Source organism: Rhincodon typus, chromosome 8 (assembly GCF_021869965.1).
Source record: "Rhincodon typus isolate 14 chromosome 8, sRhiTyp1.1, whole genome shotgun sequence".
NCBI lineage: Eukaryota > Metazoa > Chordata > Chondrichthyes > Orectolobiformes > Rhincodontidae > Rhincodon > Rhincodon typus.
Window position 1 is genome coordinate 85,475,230 of NC_063339.1, and position 6,806 is coordinate 85,482,035.

The 6,806-nt window shown below is 44.0% G+C and overlaps 1 non-coding gene across 1 annotated transcript; it reads left to right on the plus strand.

Annotated features, from left to right (window-relative positions):
- Positions 1-2,197: 2,197 nt before the first annotated feature.
- trnak-cuu lies at positions 2,198-2,270 on the plus strand. Its single transcript has one exon. It is a non-coding gene; the product is annotated as a tRNA-Lys (tRNA).
- The last annotated feature ends 4,536 nt before the right edge of the window (positions 2,271-6,806 follow it).

Here is a 6,806-nt window from a genome sequence, read left to right on the forward strand (position 1 = left end):
CTCTCAGTTAGCACCCATGTCGAATGGAGAATTGGTCCTTTCAGTGTCTACCACAATATGTGTCTCTATTTGTCTCTCTTTGACTCTGTGTATCCACCTCACCCCCATTCACATTCTCCGACTTTCCATTGTCCACATCCACCATTTCCCATTTCTGCTCTTTGAAAAGTCTGAAATTCGGAAACACTTTGAGACTGGAGTGTCTAGAACTGGGCTCACATTCCTTGGATAAGTGTCTGTCTGTTATGACTGAGGTATGGAGTCATTTCTTGTCTCAAAAGATTGTGAATCTTCAGAATTCAAAATAGAATTCCTAATCCACCAAAAAAATAACAATTCCACCACAATTATAATATTATAGCGATGTCTTTACTGTTGGTGTAAAAATGAATGAGGGTGATCTTTTCAAAGAGCAGAAATGGGGAATGAGGGATGTGGACAATGGAGTGTCAGAGAGTGTGAAAGAGGGTGAGGTGGATACACAGAGTCAAAGACAGACAAATGAAGACACATATTGTGGTAGACGCAGAAAGGACCAATTCTCCATTCGAAATGGCTGCGAACAGACAGAAAGGAAAAGAAAAATGTCTGTGCCATTACGACAACATTCCCCGGTAAGTCTACTGTTTATCCAGCCTCACCTCGTTATTCCGACCAAAATGTGAATGAAGGGATGAGAATACAAGAAAAGGAGAAGCAGAAGTGCTTGTGGAACAGCAGAAAGGAAGTTCATGGAGAATCGAGCAGAAAAAGAGGAGACACTGAAGCAGCCTCCTGACGACAAATGTATCTTCTTGGCCAGTAAAACTCACGGCTTCACAAATCAGGGACCTTGAAGTGAAGCAGTGACAGTGATTATCTTTGTTGGTTGTTCACGCTGTGAATGTTACCGTTCTTGCTCATGTCCGTGATAACACCACAAATCTACTGCATGTAAGCATCACACGTAAATCGGTGATAGGTTCTGAAAACAGAAAGTCCTCCAGCTGCGCAATGAGGCTGACTCCCTGCATTAGGGGCTTTTGCAGAGCCCAATGTTAACAGGTTCTGTTTTGCAATTGGTCAGTGCATTCGGATATTGAGAGAAAGACTGGTGTTTTGAGACTACACAGGAATGCAGCCTCTTGTGTTTTCCTACTCATTGACGTTTCCGGTGACACAGAAGATTGTCAATCAGGATTGCACCTTCAGGAGATAGCTTCGAAACTTTGTCAGCTCCACAGTTATCCAGTCAGACCCCGGACATACAGGTTTTAATACAGTTATTATCAAAATATACCTTCATTTAATTCATAGAAATCTATGAAGAGATTGGAATCAAATAAACCCATGAAGGATTTTCTCCTCCTTTGCTCCACACGGAGTGAGACAGGGACAAGCAGTCGGATTTGACCCCGCACTCTCCAATCCTCTGTTGCCAGCAGAAAGCGGCCACTGCAGATTTAATCAGCCGCTTCGTGTCCATCCTTGGGAGGCAAATCCTCTAACTGGGGCCAAACCTCTCAATGCACCGAGCACAGGCTCAGAAAAACACAGGGAGATTCCATCATGCTCAGTAAACTTCAGAGCAACATTGACACAATCTCCAAGTGAGTGGAACTTACTCTGAGCCTCACTTGGGAAACCTCATTTGATACAACGAGTGGAAACCTGTTCCTTCTGAACAGTTGTTCCCGTGTGGAAAAGGGCGAAAATCATTTTACATTTCACAACGGCTGCAGCAAATTCTTCTTGACCTTCGAATCTTTTTAACCGAACTGTGAAAATCCAGTCCCCAAATGCGAAGCTGCAGAATTTGCTGATGTACCGAACAAACAAAGTGCTGAATGTATTGAGTGAGACTGGGCAGACAGACACGCATTTCACACAGTCTGTAACAGAAATGATTGGATTTATTGAAGCAGATTCACCGTCTCTCAGAGTGACTGACAGTCGCATGGGCAACTCAAGGATGAGGGCACCGACATTAAAATATGAATTTTGAATGTTAAATCCCGGAACAAGCGCTGTAAATGGATTATAATGGTCTGAAGGAGTAACAGCTGAAAAGTAGAAGATGAAACTGATGTTATTTGTGATTGAGAGGAACGAACTGGAAACTTGTGATTTTCCAGGTGGATCATCTTTGGCACATTGAAATTAGGTTGCAAGGGATTTATCTCAGTCTGAAATGGGAAAATAAGCACTTACCAATTGAGCCCGGCTCGCTCAGTTGGGAGAGCATGAAACTCTTAACTTCAGCGTCGTGGGTTCGAGCCCCATGCTGGGCGTCTTCACTTCTTGCAACTTTATTTTCTGAGGTGAAGGCCAGCTCTTCAATCTTCCAACAGCATGAGTGAAACGAGAAGCTTCAGCCGTGCCGAAAACATGGTTTCTCTTCTGCTGCTTTGATTAAGATACTGGTTTCCTGTTTTAGAGTGCAAATTGTTTCCACTTCACTGGAAGTCCCAGAGATCAACTTGTAGGTGCAGCCGCTTGTATAATAAATGTCAAGACTTTTAAAGGGGCAAACCCAACTCCAATCCTGCACCAACAAGACTGTTCAGAGTCACAGAATGAGAATGGTCACTTCCTGGGCGTCTCCATGTCAAATGGAGCTGAACCAGAATTACCTAATTCTGAGGATACCACAGGAAGAATCAATGAAGTCTCCCTGAACATTACCGAATTCACAAGGAAAATTATCTTCTTTTGTGACCGTGTGGGTTTATTCAATAAAATCTTCATTCTCGGTAACAGAGCGGAAAAATTGTGAGTTTTCAGTGTGTGTCAGAAGTGATGTGGGTGAACCCGGAAGTATGGTGCAGTCATGTGTTCTTTATCGAAGCATAATCTCCTTTCGCACAGGCACATTATATTTGTTGCTCAACCGAATCTCACCAGATGCGTTCAGCTTTGCGTTGATATTGGTTTTGATTGCAGGGCTATCAGCATCTGGCACGAAACTGATATTGTAGCCGGGCATAACTAAGCAGCAAAGAAAATGGACAAGAGGATGGGGTTCCTCGCAAGAATTTCCCGGTGCCTTTGTATCAGTTGTGTGAGGTAGAATCATTGGAAAATGTCATATGTGAGCTCTGAGCCTGTAGTGTGATGATATGGCCGAGGGGTCTAAGCTGCTGGATTTCGATTTCAATCTCTGAAAAGGGGTGGGTTTGAATCCCACTATAGCTACCTGTTATGTCGAAGCTGCGTTTAACTTCTCTTTGTTTTGCCCAAAGTAATCTTTGACGTGGGACAGCACAACAGCCTCCATCGAGTCAGCGTCCACGGCATGTTTCCATGGTGCAGTAGTTATCGCGTGCGGAATGCCCCCAGCATGATAGCGGGAACAAGCAGGCTGCACTGCTGTTCCATGTCCCAGGCAAGTTGCGTTGCTCACCCTATTCACTGAAAGTGAATGCTGATGGTTATTTTGCTGCTGGAGTGAAACAAAATCCTGCATTGAGTCGACTTGCGGTTATTTGCCTTTTCTGGCGAAAAGGAGGGTATTGCTATGTGAAATTTCTCCCATTTCCTTCATTTCTGTTCTGGAGAAGGGAGCTGATGAGCCACCTTCTTGATCCACTGCAATCGTTGCGGTGCAGGCGCACTCACATTGTAAATCAGAAGGGAAACCTCATGTAATCGAGACTGTGATAGCTCGTGTTCACTTTTCGTGGGTCATTCTTACTCTTATTCTTTTCATTTCCTGACTTGAGCAGTTTCCAGTAAGTGGCGATGGATTAAACCTCCAGTGTATTTGGAGGAGCAGTTTGAAAATGCCCCAGGGTATTAGGGTATTGGCATCCGGTGGAAAATTGATGTTGTAGCTCGGCATAGCCGAGCAGCTAAGAAAATGGATGAGGAGGATAGTCTTCCTCGAAGCCCTTACTGGCGCGTTCACTTTTGTTGTGTTCTGGCAGCAACATCGCAAAAATCATTTTTGAGACAATCGGTCCTATAACATGGTGTCGTGTGGCCTCTGGTATTTGCTCTTGCCCAGAAGTGGAAATCTTCGCCGGAATACTGACTGGCTCACCAGAAAGACAGGGAAAGTGAAAGGAATTATGATAATGTTACTCGCGCCTGGACTGCCTGCAGAACAATTTTGCAATGGGATCTGCCGTTCTCAGATTCTATATCTGCTTACCATTGGAGACGAAGGATTATTTTTTTTTCGGAGCCACTTATTTTGCATACAGACTTAATAACTGTCAGTTTGTTGCGCGGTATCATCTTGTAAGTGGCTCACTCGGCTTTGTGCATTTTCCCTGTCGTCCAGTGCTGATCATATTTCACTTACACCTGAAAGTTATTCTGGTTTGAACAAGGGACCGAGTCATATTCCAACGTCAAAATGTAAATCCCAGAAATGTCGTAGAGTTCGTATTTTCTTTATCGGAATATACATTCTCACAGACACAGCATTTGTTGGCCACCAAGTCTGAAAATATACGTTCAGCTTGCCATTCATTTTCGTTTTGATTGAAGGGCGAAAGATATTTGTTGCAGCACATATCACACCCGTGAAAGTATAGGAGGAGTAGAATGGGGATCGATATAAACCAGTGACTAATCTCCCCAGAGCCCGATGTACAATAGTGAACATTCGGCCCCAGTGCCTCATGTTAGACCGTGACGACTCTCCCCCCGATCCCAGTATAAACCAGTGAACTTTCTCCCACATTTTCCGATATAAAACAGTGAACATTCCCTCGCAGAGCCCAACATAAAAGAGTGAACATTATACTCCAGAGCCCGATATGAAACGGTCACCTTTCTCATCCAGAGCCAAGTATAAAATAGTGACACCCGCTAATCCTCATAAACCCGTATTTAGCATGGCTTACTAACCTGGCCGGCACATCCCCGCACACAACGGAGCAATTTCCCATCGCAATTATATGAATTATATGAAGCCAAAAACAGGAAAGGCTTGTTGGATTAGTGGTATGACCCTTACTTAGGGTACTATGCAGTGTGAACATGTGAGAGGTCCTGGATACATCTCCTCGATGACCCCAGGTATGTTATTTCACTTTTGGGGGAGGGGGGATTACAATGCTGTCAGGCAAGAACTTCGGAGAGGAATTTGGGCATAGATGTTCTCAGAGAAATGCACGACAGAAATGCGGAGGTTGTCGGGGGAGCACTTGCTACAGCTACTGGATAGGTTTGTCCCACTGAGGCAAGGAAAGGATGGCAAGGTGAAGGAGCCTTGGATGACAAGACAAGTGGAACATCGAGTCAAGAGAAATAAGGAAGCTTACTTAAGGTTAAGGAAACAAGGGTCAGACAGGGCTCTAGAGGTTGACAAGGTAGCCAGGAAGGGACTGAAAATGGACTTAAGAGAGCAAGAAGTGGGATGTAGCAGGTAGGATTTTAGAAAATCCCAAGGCATTCTATAATTATGTGAGGAACAAGAGATAGTGGAGGGAACTTGTGCACAGAGTCGGACGAGGTAGGGGAGGTCGTTAATGAATACTTTGCTTCAGTATTCACCAGTGAGAGGGACCTTAACATTTGTGAGGATAGCATGAAAAAGGCAGATAAGCTCGAACAGGTTGATTTTAGGAAGGAGAATGTGCTACAAATTTTGAAACACATGAGGATAAGTAAGTACCCTGGGCCAGACGGGATATGCCCAAGGTTGCTACGGGAAGTGAGGGAAGAGAATGCTTCGCCTTTGGTGATGATTTTTGCCTCCTGACTGTCTACTGGAGTACTACCAGATGATTGGATGGTGGCAAATGTTATTCACTTGCTCAAGAACGGGAATAGGGATAATCCTGGGAATTACAGAACAGTCAGTCATTCTGTAGTGGGCAAATTATTGGAGAGGATTCTGAGAGACAGTATTTATGATTATTTAGACAAGCACAACTTGATTAGAAATAGTCAATGTGGCTTTGTAAGTGGCAGGTCATGCCTCACAAGCCTTATTGAATCCTTTGAGGATGTGGCAAATTACATTGATGAAGGTTGAACAATGGATATGGTGCATATGGATTTTAGATAAGCATTTGATTAGGTTCCCCAAGGTGGGCTCATTTAGAAAGTTAGAAGACATGGGATTCATGGAAGTTTGGTTGTCTGGATACAGAATTTGCTGTCCAATAGAAGCCAGAGGTTTGCAACAGATGGAAATTATTCATTCTGGAACTTGGCGATCAGTGTTGTTCTGAAAGAATCTGTTCTGGGAACCCCACTCTTTGTCATCTTTATAAATGACTTGGATCAGGAAGTGGAAGGATGGGTCAGTAAGTTTGATGACACAAAGGCTGGTGGCATGGTGGATAGTGTGAAGGGCTGTTGGAGGTTGCAACGGGACATTGACAAGATGCAAAGCTGGGCAAAGAAGTGGCAGATGGAATTCAACCTGGAAAAGTGTGAAGTGATTCATTTTGGAAGGTCGAATTTAAATGCTGAATGTAGGGTTAATTGCAGGATTAATGTGGAGGAACAGAGGGATCTTGGGGTCCACATCGATAGACCCTTCAAAGTTGCTACCCAAGTTAATAGGGTTGATAAGAAGGTGTATGGTGCGTTGGCTTTCATTGGCAAGTGAATTGAGTTGAAGAGCTGCAAGGTTATGCTTCAGTCACTGAAAACCCTGGTTAGACCACACTTGGAATATTGTGTTCAGTTCTGATCGCCTCATTATAAGAAGGATGTGAAAGCTTTAGTGAGGGTGCAGAGGAGATTTACCAGGATGCTGCCTGGACTGGAGGCCAGGTCTTATGAGGAAAGTTTGAGGGAGCTAGGGCTTTTCTCTTTGGAGCGAAGAAGGATGAGCTGTGACTTGATAGAGGTATATAAGATGA